The sequence below is a fragment of the Crotalus tigris genome, unplaced genomic scaffold (genome assembly GCF_016545835.1).
Source record: "Crotalus tigris isolate CLP2741 ecotype Arizona unplaced genomic scaffold, ASM1654583v1 scf7180000017659.2616968, whole genome shotgun sequence".
In the NCBI taxonomy this organism is placed as follows: Eukaryota; Metazoa; Chordata; class Lepidosauria; order Squamata; family Viperidae; genus Crotalus; species Crotalus tigris.
The window spans coordinates 1552596-1569589 of NW_024096546.1; positions in this window are offsets into that span (position 1 = coordinate 1552596).

Here is a 16994-nt window from a genome sequence, read left to right on the forward strand (position 1 = left end):
TGACGGATAAAGGACGAAGGGGAAGACCACGTGGCCGCCCTGCAAATTTCCCCTATAGAAGCCCATGTCGCCCAAGCTGCGAAAGTAGCAGCACCCCTGGTGGAATGGGCCGTAATATTTCTAGGGACCGGTAATGACTGGTTCTTGTATGCCAGGGCAATACAAGACCTGATCCACCTCCCTATAGTTGATGAAGAGACTTTCTGACCTTTGGCCAAAGGTTGGAAGGAGATGAACAAGGCCTCGGACCTTTGGAAAACTGAAGTTCGCTTGATATAACACTGCAATGCCCTGCAGACGTCCAGTGTGCTCCATTGGCTCTCAGTGTCCTGGGATGAGTCAGGGCAGAAATCTGGTAAAACCACTTCCTGGGACCTATGGTACAGAGAGTTCACCTTGGGAACAAAGGAAGGGTCAAGCCTGAGGACTACCCTGTCTGGGAAGAAAATGCATAGGTCTTCCCTGACAGAAAGAGTGGCCAGCTCCGAAATACGCCTGGACGACGTGATTGCCGCAAGGAATGCCACCTTCATTGATAACAAATCAAGTGAGCATGTCTCCATAGGTTCAAAGGGGGGTACAATCAGAGCTTGTAAGACCTGTTGTATGTCCCACGAGGGGTATCGGTGAACTGGTGGTGGCTTGGCATTGTTAGCTCCCTTCAAGAAGGAACGAACCAAGGGATGGTGGTGAGTCAGAGGGGTGGCATTTTCGCACATGAGGACAGTAGCAAAAGCAGCAATCTGTCTACGGATTGTGCTCGGGGATAGCCCTTTATCTAATCCATCCATCAGGAATTCCAGCACAATAGCAACCGAGACACCCGAGAGTTCCACCTTATGTCCTGCGCACCAATTGCAGAAACTCTTCCAAGTGGCATCATATATTCTATTTGTCGAGGCACGCCCGGATTGTTGAATCACAGCTATCACCCTCGACGAATATGAGACATGGCTCCAGGCCTGCCTCTCAAGTGCCAAATGGTTAGATTGAGCCACTGCGGGTCCTGGTGCTGGATATCCCCTTGTGTGAGGGCAATACAACCTACCGGAATCCTCCATGGGGGTGAGATGGATAGCTCCACCAGGTCCGCGAACCACAGTCATCGCCAATAAGGAGCGACCAGGAGAACTTCCGCCCGCTCATGTAAAATCCTACGGATCGTGGCTGGAAGGAGCAGAAAGGGAGGGAAGGCATACAGCAATTCCCTGGGCAAAGGACTGCAGAGGGCATCTGTCCCCTATGCTAATGGAGATGGGAACCTGGAAAGGAACCTTGGGAGTTGTGAGTTGGTTGGGGAGGCAAAAAGTTCTAAGGTTGGGGCACCAAACCTGTCCACGATCTCCCTGAACCCTCCTGGATCCAGACGCCATTCTCCATGGTCCACCGTGGCTCTGCTTAGCGAGTCTGCCTGGTGATTTGTCGCCCCGGATATGTGCTCCACCTTGATGGAAGCAAGGTTCAGCTCTGCTATTTGTAACAGGTGGGAAATGGCCTCCGACATAAGGGCCATTCTACTCCTACTAATGGGGGTGGGACAACTCCGGAAACGGTCTGGAGGATGTGCCCGAAACTCTAACATTAAACCTTGTGATATAGTGTTGAGAACCCAAGACCCCAATCATCTGGCTTCCTGCATAAGGGGTCTGGACCTTGTTCCCCCCGGTCTGTTTAAATGGGCCTTGGCAGCTATGTTGTCCGTAAGCACTAACACGTGCTGACCTGCTATCACATTTTGAAATGTTGTAGTGCCAGATGAATGGCCCTGAGTTCCAGCCAGTTGATATTGTTTAATAGGTCTTGTTGGGACCACCGACCCTGAGCCCAGCCGAATGGGCTGGCATCTGTGGTGAGGACAGTACTGGCTGGTTCCTTGAACTCTGTGCCCCGTACCAGTGCCGGAGAAGCCCACCATCGAAGGGAGTTCAATGCCGACTGCGGAACTTGAACCTTCTGCCTGGAAGCGCTGATGCGTAGTTTCTGAAAGGGAAGAAGGACCCACTACAGTTCCTGGGCATGAAGAAGGGCCCATGGTACAATGTGCACACAAGATACCATTTTCCCTAACAGCTGGAATAATAAGGCTAAGGTGACTACCTTGTCCTGGCGAATTCTCTGCACAAGGACCCTGATGCTATCCTGTCGGTCCTGGGACAAATAGACCATGCAGTTGCTGGTGTCTATTACTGCCCCTAAATGAAGGAGGCAGGTTGAAGGTATAGTATGGCTTTTCTGGAAATTTACAGAAAACCCATGCTCCTGAAAGGTCCTAATAGCAAGGGCAAGGTCAGACTGGGCCCTCTGGAAGGAGGAGGACTGTATTAAAATGTCATCTAAATAACATTGGATACAGACCGGGATCTGTCTGAGGTGAGCTGCCAGCACTGCTAGTACCTTTGTAAAAACTCTAGGAGCTGCGGATAGGCCGAATGGTAAGGCTCTATACTGGTAGTGCTGGTGATTGTAGCAAAATCTGAGGAATTTATGAGGCCCAGGGAGAATAGGAATATGGAGATAGGCTTCACTTAAGTCAATTGATGTTAGGAAGTCTCCCCGCCGGATGCTGGCCAAAATTGACTATAATGATTGCATTTTGAACTTCCTGTACATCAAGTAACGATTTAATTTCTTTAAATCAAGGATTGCCCTCCAGCCCCCTGAAGACTTAGGAACAACAAACAGTGTTGAGTAGAACCCCTGCCCTGCCTGGTCTTGCGGGACCGGTTCTATGGCCCGTATTTGTAACAGGTGGGAAATGGCCTCCGACATGAGGGCCGTTCTACTCCTACTAATGGGGGTGGGACAACTCCGGAAACGGTCCGGAGGATGTGCCCGAAACTCTAACATTAAACCTTGTGATATAGTGTTGAGAACCCAAGAATCTGTAGTTGTGGCTGCCGATGCGTTATAGTAAAGAGACAGCCGGCCTCCTATGGGAGGTATGCTTGTGGGATCACTTGCCTCTTCTGAGGGGGTGAACTCCCTGGCCTCGAAATGTCCGCTTGCCCTGGAATTGTGGTTGGGTTCTAGGCACAGGACGATCTTGATGTTGCTCCGACCTCTGATAGAAGGAGTGATTGGACTGAGGCCAGTCCCAGCTAGGGTTGGACCGAAAGGACTGTCTGCGATGGAAGACCTGGGTTGAACCAGCCCCTGTGCGCTTGTCTCCTTTCTTATTAGTATTAACTAGAGACTTGCGCTTATCCTTACCTTCAATCAGGTATGATTCTAGGGCCGCACCAAAGAGATGACCCCCTGCATAAGGCTTATTGGCGAGACACCACTTGGCTTTGAGGTCTGCCCGCCAGTTTTTAAGCCACAGGAGTCTGTGGGCTGAAACATCCGCTGCAATGGCACGTGCGGAGTACCTGGCGGAATTTAATGAGGAATCAGGCAAGTACTGAGAAGTGGCAACTAGCTTGCCCAAGTTCTGATGGATGTGAAGCTGGTCAGGCGGAACCAAGCCCTGAAGCTCGCGCAGCCATAGAACCGAAGCTCTGGCGAAGAAGGCCATGGATGTTGAGGCCTTAATCGCCCAGGCCGTTGCCTGATGTGATCTGCGTAACACCATTTCAATCCTTTTATCCTCAGCCTTAAGCACCTCGGGTATGTCCCCTGGTATGTTGATGTTGGGGAACAGTGACATCAGAGGCTCATCCACCAGCGGGACATCCAGCAAGGAGGCGAGGGCAGGGGCTACATTGAACATGCTCTTCTCAATGGTTCCCGGACTGGGAAGTGAACCCAAATTATCCCATTGCTTCTGTACCGAATTGAGGAAGAAGGGGGGAAATGGAACATGGTTCTGTGGCACCACTGGTTCAGCATATATGGCATTTGGGCCCTTTGAGGTGGAAGGGGCCACAGCCCCCTGTTCTGATGTAAGGTTGGCTGTGGTGCAAGCCTTGAAAAGCAAGGAATTGAAGAGGGAGTGATTGAAGAGTCCGGTAGGTGGTAATGGATCCAGTGCCGGAGTGACCTCATCATCCGATAGGATCAGACAAGAGGAGTCGTAGTCCTCTGATCCTGACTCTGATGAGGTGTCCTCTATGAGGTCTGGCAAGCCTAGGCGAAGCAGAGGCTGTGAGGCTGGTGCTTGAGGCAGATGATGTGAGACAGAAGTGGCCATGAATTGAGTCAGAGCCTGAGTGATCATGGCCTGAATCTGTTCCACTCCTAAAGGTTGAACCTCCGTGGAGCGGAGTCCTGCTGCCGTGGGCGTAAAGGTGGCTGAAGGCCCCGCTCTGCACTGGCTAGCAGACCACTGCATCATTAATTCCAATGCTGCCCTGTCAGGATCAGACTGCACTGTTTCTCTAGGAGGAGACCAGGCCCCTGGGGCAGAATTACAGTGAGCTGACAGAAGTTCAAAAATGGACCCTCCAGAAGGGATGGTATCCATGGCCCCAGGAATAGTTGGCCTAGACCTAGATGAATCCTGTTCCAAAGATTGCTGAGGGGCAAAAGTCTCTCTGCTACTGCTATTGGGCTTCCTGGAGGACTTTGCCCTGATGTGTTCCACCCTGTTGCCTCTTGGAAGGGGGCTCTGCATTATCTTGTGAGGATGAGGGATAAGAATTGTCCGCCATAGTCCTGGGCCTATCTACTGTTAAGATTAATAACTGAAGTAACAGGCCTCAGGTAGAACAATTCAGTGGTGAAGCACCCCCCCTCGAGCATTGTAATCAGCCACTGAAGATCCGATCCGATGAACGTTGCACCCAGGTGAGGCGGAGCATGATGGGGGTCAAATAAGGCATGCGTCCCTACAGGGACGAGCTTGCCCTCTCCAGGCCGGACTGCAGCCGATGACTAGGCCCGAATACAAAATGGATGCTGCAAACAAAATGGCGGCTGTAAGAATCGTGCCAAAACTTCTCCAGGCCAAACGTCCTCAAATTGTGAAACACAATTGTGAAACACAGCTCAGATGAGGCCAAAATCTCTCCAGGCCAAACTGCCTCAAACTGTGAAACACAGCTCAGATGAGGCCAAAACTTCTCCAGGCCAAACTGCCTCAAACTGTGAAACACAGCTCAGATGAGGCCTTTAGAAATGAGCCCTGCTCCAGCAGGAAATGTCTGGGCTCCTTTAAATGGTAATTGGAATCTGAGCTGAATATCTTTATGTCCCTCGAAGCTGTTGCTGTGCTGGTCTCTGGATGAGCTCGATGCTCTGCTTTCCCAGGCCTAAGAGGCCGAGGCCTCCTTGCTCACGAGGAGCCCAATTCGGTCCGGTTAAGATTTAACTGTAGGGCAGAGGCTAAGTGGGAAAGAAAGGAATAGTTCTCTCTCGAATAGATAAGAATTTTATCAGAATAGGCTAATTGGGAAAGAAAGGAATAGTTTTCTCTCCAATAGATAGAAGTTTATCAGAAATAGTCTGAGCTACGAAAAAAATGTGTCTTAGGAGCAAAAGACTAAGTCTAAAACTGGGACATGGGGACACAGTAGAGGCGTGACTTTAACTCTGACTTAGTCCTATTGGAGCAGCAAGATTAAGACAACCCACTAGTGGAGTCTCCATCCAATCATGCTGGAGAATGTAGTGGTTTCTGCAACATACAAACTAGGTTTACACGATATATTAAGATAAAATACATTAGTTCAGGGTAACATTGTGACAGATCATTCTATTTATTGATCTGCCACATATGTTTATAAGAGATTGGATGCACACAACATACTCAGCCATAATCTTGTACATTTTAGCCATGTACAAATCCAGTGCAATTTCTTCCTCAAATCAGCTAAGACTGTTCAGACCTCTGTTTATCTTTATACCCTAAGCAGTTCACAGCATTAAAACAAAACAATCGTCAAAATAAACAAATAAATATGTTAGTAAAAGCAAATTTATACTAGCAATATGTAATCACCCCATATAGAAATGAGATATTATTTCAAAATTCCTCCCATTTTCCATTCACTGTCTTTTTGTTTTTGTAGACAACTGAAACTTACATAAATTGGCCTTCCACCCATCAAAAGATACGTTGTTATGCCAATAAATTTTGGCAAGATGCAGGCACTTAGTATTCTTTCATGTGCTCCTTTCTGTATCAATTTATCCCAGGGTAATTCAACTGAGGATTTAAAAAGTTTTTTTGCATTTTGAAGCCAAGTTTATTCTCCTTCATTTCCCTTTCACACTTTAAGGGATTATTCAGACAACACTTATTTCATGGATGAGGAACATTATTTTAGCTACATAAGGAACTTTTACGCCTAGAATTACTGACACTCCTTTGGCTTCTTTTGAATTTCCTTTTATCTATAGAGGAAATTTCAGAATAATATTGCCAGTGATTATGCTCAAGAGATAGTTTGCATCCTTACTGTTGCTGAGCCGTAATCCTAGCAAAAATCACATCTTCATACCAGAAGTGTCATTAATTTATCTTTATTATTTATTTAAACTACCAATATTATTTAATGCACTGCACTCCTAAAATATCAAAACAATATGTAGGAAGCTTAATTATTAAATGCATTCCAATATAATGCAATAAAATGATAGAACCAGAAAAACATGATTTCAAAAGTATAAAGCAAGCAGCCTGAGAAAACAAATAAATTTTAATCTGCATTAATTGCAATTGCATTAGTATTTTTCCTTTAATGAAGAAAAATATTCCAAAGATGGAATATTGTAAAACAGATTCTTAGTTATTATATGACACATTTTCTTAGCAAGTAAAAAAGAGCAATATAGTGAAAGGGGATTTGTTTCCAAGGTGTTTCTCACATTAAAAGTAACTATTAAAACAGTGAGAATATTGGAGATGTAGCTATAGAAATACCTTTGACCTTTGCTCTTTGCACTTTTTACCATATTCCGGGCTAGAAACATTAAGAACAGAGATTTAGTGTGTAAAATTTGCTGTGATAAAAAGCTTTACTAAGGCAAAGAGACTGGATCAAAAAAATAAAAATAAAAATCCAAGAGGACGGTGCTATTTTACTGGAAACCAAAGCAAGACTTCTGTGCTTCATAGAAAAGGTGACAGAGGGACATGCCAATGCTGTTGTAGCTACTAGAATGGACAGAGATAATGCTTCTCCTTTCTTAGCCCTGGTAGGGATACCAGCAAAGTTGCCATAATTTGAAATCTCCAGAAAGACAGGCAATAGCACCACAGTAGCAATAGCACCTAGACTTATATATCGCTCCGTAGTGCTTTACAGCATTGTCTGGGCAGTTTACAATGTCAGCATTTTGCCTCCAACAATCTGGATCCTCATTTTACCAACCTCAGAATGATGGAAGGCTGAGCCAACACCAAGCTGGCAGGAATAGCCAACACTCCAGAAGACAGGCTTAGGATACAGGAGGATCTGGACAGACTTGAAAACTGGGCGCTATCTAACAAAATGAAATTCAATGGTGAAAAAAGTAAGGTTCTACATTTAGGCAAGAAAAACCAAATGTACAGGTATAATGTAGGGGGTACCTTGCTCAATAGTAGTAACTGTGAGAGGGATCTTGGAGTCCTAGTGGACAATCATTTAAATATGAGCCAGCAGTGTTCTGCAGCTGCCAAAAAAGCCAACACAGTGCTAGGCTGCATTAACAGAGGGATAGAATCAAGATCACGTGAAGTATTAATACCACTTTACAATGCCTTGGTAAGGCCACACTTGGAATACTGCATCCAGTTTTGGTCACCACGATGTAAAAAAGATATTGAGACTCTAGAAAGAGTACAGAGAAGACCAACAAAGATGATTAGGGGACTGGAGGCTAAAACATATAAGGAACGGTTGCTGGAATTGGGTATGTCTAGTTCAGGGGTAGGCAACCCAAAACACTCAAAGAGCCACTTGGACCCGTTTCCCACCAAAAACAAAACACCGGGAGCCGCAAAACCCTTTTGATATCTAAAATGAAGATAACACTGCCTATACCCTTTTTTACCTTTATTATAGGTGTGTATGTGTGTGTGTGTGTGTGTGTGTGTGTGTGTGTGTGTGTGTGTGTGTGTATGGACATTTGTGTGTGTGTGTGTGTGTATATATATATATATATATATATATATATATATATATACACACACACACACACATACATACATATACATATACATATACATACACATACACACACACACACACACACACACACACATTAAAAATAAAAGTAAAAATATCTTGGGAATATCCATACTATTAAAACAATGATCACCAAGAGAATGCTTTAAGAGAATAAAATTACATACACACACAGGTAAAAAAAAGGATATATGCAGTGTTATCTTCATTTTAGATGTCAAAAGGGTCTCTCTCTCTCTCTGTCTCTCTCTCCCTTCCTCTCTATCTGCCCTTGGTCTGCCACTCCTCTTCTCTCTCTCTCTCTCTCTCTCTCTCCCTCTCTTTCTCTCTCTCTCTTTCTCCCCCCCTCCTATCTGCTGCTCACCTGGCAAGCTTCAAGCTGTTGTCCAACAAGCTCAGGGGTAAGCAACCTCGTCTCTTTTATGACTCATGGACTTCAACTCACAGAATTCCTGAGTCAGCCTAGCTGGGCTAGCTAGGCTAGCTCTCTCCTATCCTTCCTGCTTCCTGCTTCCTGCAGAGACGTAGCAAAGGGAGGAGCTCCGCCCAGTAAGCTTTTCAGCTCCTCGGAGAACACTGTGAGTGCACTCTCTTTTACACATATACACACAAAAAACACAAACACACACACACACACACAGAGAGAGAGAGAGAGAGAAAGAGAGAGAGAGAGAAAAGCAGGGAAGCGCAATTGCCTCTCTCTGTCTCTGTCTCTCTGCAAAGGCAGAGGAGGCTGGGAGCCACAGGGGAAGGCTCAAAGAGCCGCATGCGGCTCCAGAGCCGCAGGTTGCCGACCTGTGGTCTAGTTTAATGAAGAGAAGGACGAGGGGGGGCATGATAGCAGTGTTCCAATATCTCAGGGGTTTCCACAAAGAAGAGGGAGTCAAGCTATTTTCCAAGGCGCCTGAAGGCAGGACAAGAAGCAATGAATGGAAACTAATCAAGGAGAGAAAGAACCTAGAATTAAGGAGAAACTTCCTGACAGTTAGAACAATTAACCAATGAAACAACCTGCCTCCAGAAGTGGTGAATGCTCCAACACTGGCAGTTTTTAAGAAGAGACTGGACAGCCATTTGTCTGAAATGATATAGGGTTTCCTGCCTGAGCAGGGGGTTGGACTAGATGACCTCCAAGGTCCCTTCCAACTTTATTATTATTGTTATTATTATTATTAAGAAAGATGTTGAACATTTAAAAGATGCTATAGAATTAATAGACGTAGACCTAATAGCTTTGTGGAAATAAGTTTCTGATGACAGATACAAAGGACTGTGCAGATCATGCATCATGAAAAAATTTTAGTAGACATTTTATAGTACCAATTATGGAAACATAATTGTGAATTGTGCAATTTAAATACAAAATGTGGAATGTAATACCCATCATGATAGTGTAGTCAATGACCATTCAATGATGAATTGTTATGGAGTACAAATTCTTCCTGATTTTCCTGCTGCAAAGCAAACCTTTGAGAATTAGCTCCCACTTTGAGAGAGGATGTTTGGTGACTTCTTCTTAATGACACTTTCCTTCCTAGTTTATTTAACAATTTCATTAGCATCATTATTTGTTTACTAATTAAATAATAAACCCTCATCCAATCTTCCAACACTGGAAGTTTTTAAGACTGGACAACTATTTGTCCAAAATGGTATAGGGTTTCCTGCCTGAGCAAGGGGTTGGACTTGATGACCTCCAAGGTCCCTTTATTATTATTATTATTGTTGTTGTTGTTGTTAAAAACCTAAACCTATGATTGGTGGAAGAAACAGGCCCCTATTCCTGCTTTGATGCCCTCATTTGCTAGGCAAATTGGAAGAACTGCTGTGGATGCAGCCATTTTCCACTTTCTTTATGATTTGAGGACATCATTGTGGATGTGGATAATAGCAATTAGACTTGCTCCATACCCCAGGAAGAATAAAATATTTCCTTCCACTCTTTTATCACATTATGAAGATAAAAATCTCAGAGGTAAGAGACTTTCTATTTTAACATGCAACTTACTTCATAAACTTTGCTTATGCTTTAGATTCTTAAATATTTATTTCTAGATATTCTTTTTTTATATTGAAAATTTTAATTTTTTTTCCATTTAAATATTATAAAAATACAATACAATTTTAATTTTAAATAAGATAAATTCATAACCATTGGTGCGACCCGCCCATTCCCCCCAGGCTGCGTCCACCCTTCCTTAAAACATTCCCTACTTCCCTCCTCTTTCTCTCCTTCCCTCCTACTCTTTTCCCCTCCCCCTCTCCTCTCAATACCCTACTTCCTCTCTACACCTTCTCTCCTCCCATCCCTATCAAACCCATGAACACAGCATAAGGCGAGTGCCCGGGCCGCACTCCTATAAACAACCATTATCTATACTACACTTACCCCCTCCCCCATTACCCTCCCTCCCACCCCCAACCCCCCTCCCTCACTTCCCAGAGCAGAATACAGGGTTAATAATAACAAAATTTATAATAATGAAAAAGAAAAGAAAAGAAAAAAAAGATAAAAGAAAAGAAAAAAGAAAATATCATAATTAACCTTTAATTCCATAACCTATAAAACAATTCTCTATAATATTTGTTATAATATTCATTCATAAAATAAATGAAACTTTTTAATTCCATACTTTTTCTGAATATAATCTATCCATCTTTCCATACAGTGATATATCTTTCTTGTGTATGATCCTTTAAATAAGCAGAAATTTTTGCCATTTCTGCAAAACTAGATACTTTAAATGTCCATTCTTCTAAAGTAGGCAAAGAATCTTTCTTCCAATATGAACCTACTAATAACCTTGCTGCAGTTACTAAATTCAACATCAAGATAGTTTCTTTTTCATTTAAATCAACGAAAATACCCAGTAAAAATAGTTGAGGAATAAACTTTATCTTCCTTCTAAAAATCTTTTGAATGTTCCACCAAATCATAATCCAAAAAACCTTTACTTTTTTACAATTCCACCAAATATGAAAATATGTTTCAAATAGTGAAAAATCTTTCTTCGTTTCTGTGGCACATTTAAGCCATTAACATTCCAGGTCAGGAACCTGGCCATCTCCACCAGCCTGGAGCCTCTGGAGCATGGCCTGCAAATCAACTGTTGAAGATCTTTTTGGTCTTGCTCCTCCCACAGGCTCTGTAGTAACCATACTTTCAAATTTATCACCATTCTTCTGCTGCTGCTCTTTTTCTTTACATTTATGGGCAGCTTGTGTCATCCTTTGCTCTTTTATCTCAAGATTCTGTGCAGCTTGTTCCATAACCATCATTGATGAGGCTCCTGCCATAAGAGACTATTCCGTTATCCTTATTTGTGGAGGTGATGACGATGTTGCCTTTAAAATAGAATGATAAAAATCTCTTGCCTTCAAGACAGTAGTTAATCTGTGACGTATCCCCTCATAATTCACTATTATTCCTCTTTGAATCTCTCATCTAAAGTGAATTTGACGATGTTTTAGTTCATCAGACAGAAAAGTAAAATCTTTTCTGCCTCTTAGAATTTTTGGAGGTATTTCTTTTAAAATTATCACCTCTTGGTCTGCAATTTGAAACTTTTGTTTATAAAAAGCCTGTATAATTTCATTATGAATGGATCTTCTGGAAAAATAAATAACCACATCTCTTGGTAAATTTCTCTGTCTGGCAACCCGTAAGTTAACTCTAAAAAATTTTTCTATCTCATTCTCAATTATTTCAGGCCTCCAACAAAGATTAAGAGCAATATCTTTCACAATAAGCATCTTTAAGTCCTCCTGAGAATTCTCTCTCAGCCCTCTGATACGCAATGCATATTCCATCTCTCTATATTGTGAAATGATTTGTTCATCCTGTATGATTTCTATATTGTTCTCTACCTCCTGTACTCTAGATTCAGTTCTTGTTGCATTTTCAGTAATCTCCTCCATTTTGTCATCAATTCTCTCTATATGCAGAGCAAGGCCCTGAAAAGCAAAAAGTATGTGTCCCTTACTTGCGAAATTGCAGGAGGAGGAGAGGGTGGAGGTGATTTTGGTTTCTGAGAAGCAGACTGAAGCATTGGGGAAGAGATAGGAGCTTTAGGAGCAGGAGGCAGGCGTTTTGAAACCATTTTCTTGAGTTCCAAGAAGAAAGATTCTTATTGAAAAAGAAAAGAAGAAAAAAAGAAAAAAAGAATCACAGTTCTTTTAATTATTCTTTTAAAAAAAAGGAAGAAGAATAAAAGCCAAATTCTTTCTCTATATTTAGAGAATTAATCTATGTCCAGGTTTTGCTTTATAACACAAATCAAGCAAGAAAGACAATCGCCATTTTGCCTTTCACTTTCCCTTTCTTCTAAAGGGAAAGTGAACAAAGGGAGAAGAAGAGGAAACTTGCTGAAGTTAAAGACACCATCAAACTTGAGCGCAGTCTCTCCTGGTCTGCTCCATCTGCTTTCAAATACTCACAAGCAACTAAAAGAAGCAGATGTGGAAGCGGCAGCTTGCTTCATCCCAAAACTTCGGGACGAAGGCTCCCTGGAACGCGGAGATTGCTCAGGCTCCGAGGGAGCTCTACCCTCTGATCCCCAAAATAACAGGGATCCAGGGGAGCTCTTACCTCTACCTGAGAGCTCTCCTCCTCCCTTTATCCCAGGGAGGAGATTCAAGCCATGGGACAGCTGATTGTCAAAGTCCCGCGGCTTTTACACGGACCAGGAATGGGCGGCTTTGTAAAACGCTGCCATTGTCGTCGCTGGAACCACCGGAAGTCTATTTCTAGATATTCTTAATGAACTTGTTTCTATTCATATATGTATATACTATTAAACATGGCCCACATTCAATGAACTGAAAGTTGTAAGCCAGGGTTACCTCAAACATTTCACTGCCAGAAGAAAAAGGAAACAGAATAGCAGATAGACACCAAATTGGGTAATATGTTCCTGAATTGAGATATCAATTAAAATTGTAGCACCTACATTATATACTACTCTCCACTTTAAATGAACCTCAAGGGTAGAATCATGTTCAACCCTGATGCTTCCAAAACATTATTATACAAAAATGTTACTGTTTTCCAATTTTTATTTGGCCACAAAAGAACATACAATAACATCTATAAAAAGTTACTATTATTTCAGCAAAGCCTGTAAAAGACATCTAAAAATAGTGTTATCAATACAGATTATTTTTTTAAAGTATATAAACTAATACACACACACACACACACACACACACACACACACACACAGAAACGTTATAAATAATCACTAGTATTGTTTCTGATATGTTAGGAATGAACTCCAATATTAATACAGGTAGTCCTCGACTTATGACCACAATTGATCCCAAAATTTCTGTTGTAAAGTGAGACATTTGTTAAGTGAGTTTTGCCCCATTTTATGGCCTTTCTTGCCACAGTTGTTAAGTGAATCTGGCTTGACTTTGCTTGTCAGAAGGTCGCAAAATGGGATCATGTGACCTTGGGACACAGCAACAATCATAACTATGAACCGATTGCCAAGCTTCTCAATTTTGATCACATGATCATGTGGATGCTGCAAAGATTGTAACTATGAAAAATGGTCATAAGTCACATTTTTCAGTGCTGTTGTAACTTTTAACAGTCATTAAATGAACTGTTGTAAGTCAAGGACTACCTGTATATTCAAGGCTACATATCTTTGCTTGCGTTTACAAAAAACAGGTTATCCTGCTCCTAAGAAGCAACTACTAGTAATAAAATTACTCATTCCAATTATAGAAAAAAAGGGCTGCTGACCTGAATCAGAATGCAATGATAATTATGCATGTTATGAAAATATTGATAGAGAAGGTACAAATAATACTTTCCCGATCATCTAATTTTAACAATCGTGGCACATTAACAATTTTTACATTTCCTGGGTGGCCTGTAGTGTGAACAATATGCAAACTCTCCACTTCCTCTTGTAATTACAGAAGTAAGAAGCACTTTTTTTCCAAATGGCACACCCCTTCTCAGATGCTATGGGTGATCAGAATGTATAGTAAATAATTTCTCACATCTATCTCTTTTCACCACAATGAGAGTCTGTTTCAAATTCAGATCTGCCATTTAGCTCATTCAAATGTTCTGTAAAACTCTGTAATCCCCTTAGCGAGTTCAACCCCGCACTATTACTTTGCAGAATCCTTAATACATAAGGGATTGTCTACTTTCCCTTAACATCTGTGCATACAACATTTTTAGCTAATAAACCATCATGGGTTCTTATCTAATTTGTTTCTCACCAGATTCCAGAAAGAAACAGTGCATGACATACATTCCCTCAAAGCACACACATTAAGCAATGTTAGCATTTTATTTTTTTATCTTTAAGGTGGAAATAATGCCTCTAAAAACATTAATCTATTATTCCCTCTTTACAGGAGAAAGACTAGGATGAAATAAATAGAATAATTACTTTCATTGGCTATCATTGTCCATGAAGATTTAATTAGGAGCAGAGGGAATCTTAAATGGAATGCCTAAGGTAGGGCTGATGGAATTTGTTTTAGGATGGTGCCTTGATAAAATATGATATAACTTCTTTCTGTTTCTAATCCTTTCTCTCTCTCTTCTGTTTTATTTGGGTTCATTGGATCTGAATTTGTAGTGACATCTGTTCATAAAAGCAATGTGACAAATGTTGCATTGACATATCTGGGAAAAGTTCTTGCCTAGTTCTTCCCATGTGGATCTCATGCTACATTTCTGCATCAGCAGAAATATATGTTATTTATATTAATAGCTCTAGAGGGCAATATCTTTAGATGTTATTGTTGTAGTAGACCCAGCAGAAAAAGAAAAGGCAACAAATTAAAGTAAAGCTTACTTGCATGCTTTGCTTATTTTTAAAAAGAAGGTGCTGCTGGACTCCACAGATTCAAACTATCTTACTAATGAAATTTACCACATGAAGCCAGAAGGAAAAAAAAAAGGGTGGTTTGGAGATGGATAGAAGAATGCTTCTTTTTTTAAAAAAAATATGTCTGAAATACTGTTATTTTTTCAATTAACTTTCATTAATAGAGAAAAACCTAGTGAAAGGAAACAGTTAAGCAATCTGCACTTTTGATAGTTTTTTTAATAAAAAAAACTTGATTTGCCTTTCTACTTAAAAAAATAGTGAGTAATTATTTGTAATTTGGCTTAACTTTGTTAGTGCTGAAGCTATGCAGAAAATAAAAGATTCTTTTAGGTGAATAAGCCTCAAAGTTCTTTCAAAAGCTGCTTCTTTTCGGAACCTTGACAAGATGTGCATTTTTATAAAATCAGGAAAATTCTCTCTCTCTCTCTCTCTCTCTCTCTCTCTCTCTCTCTCTCTCTCTCTCTCTCTCTCTCTCTCTCTCTCTCTCTCTCTCTCCCTCCCTCCCTCTCTCTCTCTCTCTCATGTGTGTGTGCATGCATGTGAAAGACAGAAAGAAAGAGACATTGCATTGCTCAGAATAAACTATGTCAAACTGAATTTCTATTGCTGTTTTATCCAAATGCCAAGATATTAACCAATGTCTTGGTTAGTGCCAAAGCCAATATTTTCAATATTTCTTTCCTTTATTTATACATTTTATATCTAATTCAGAAATCCTACAAATAATATATAACTTATTTCAACAACTTTCTGGTTATTGATTTACCTACACAAACATGGCAGATTTACAAGTATGGAAGTCTAGGAAGCTGCATGCCTCCTGCTTCCTCTAGTTCAGCTTTGTTGCTTTGATTCGCTTATTGCTTTTCCAAGCCTTCAGAATACATTTTTACCTGCCTACCTGGTAATGCCAGAAATAAATCTGGGACTTTTTGCATATAAACTATGCTTTTTACCACTTAAACATGTTCCAGAAAAAAATACTTGGATTTTGATCATATGCCATAATATCAAGCTCAAACCTAGGTTAATTGAGTGGATAATGTGCAAAAGATAAAAATGTATGAGACAATGATTCAGTGTGATTATATTACCAGAAACCAGACAAATTCAGTGTCCTAATGCTTAGTGGACACACTGGGCTAAAGAAAACTTGATTTGTGAAAAATACTATAAAAATATTTTCATAGTGTTTTGCTTCTTTTGCAAATTAAAAATCCTGGAATTTATATCTGTTGGCTATTAACTTTATTAATTCTATGACTATTGATAGCTAATGAAATTTGGTGTCTAGCACCAAGTGGCTCCATTTCCATCTTCTAAAATATGGGAAGGACTTGTAATGTGCACCCGCATTAAGGCTACTTAATTATGAAGGCCAAATTTAGCTGAGCTGTTTAAATGTGAACATTGTTCCCCTTAATATTCAAAATGTGTGTTTTGAATTGAATATATTTCTGAAATGCTTGTCTCCTGAGTTTTGACAATTTCAGATTTTTACATTTTAAAATATTTCAGATGCTTTTATGGAAAAATACAGCGCTGGGATATGCTTCAAAGTTACTGTTTATATATTCACATTTAAAAACTATGTTAAATATTTTTATTTTAAAAATTGAATTTTAATTAAAACCAACATCTAATTGAAATCACAATGAGTGATTAGTACCGGTAGTCAATGGCCATTTCCTTCATATGGCCTTCCATCCCATAATTATCCCTTCTGTATCTACCGAATTATATACCATATATATTCTGCATGAGATAATAACCAATTTTCACATTTTTTTCATAATTTATCATTTATATATGAACATACTTAGACATTGCTAACTCGTTTGCTTTCCAAGTCTTAGATAACCATCAATATCTTTTTTGTAAGTACTGAATTCCTGACATTTTTTTCTGATGTGATTCAGTTTCTCATAAATTCTAAATTAGTTTGCATTGACAACTTATTGTTTCGGCTTTTAGGTTTTTTCTGGATGCTTCTTTGGACTTAGGGCATTAACTTGTGATTGTACACTATGGTGAAATATCAAACTTTAGTAATGGTAATGGGATTTATCTTTGATTATTC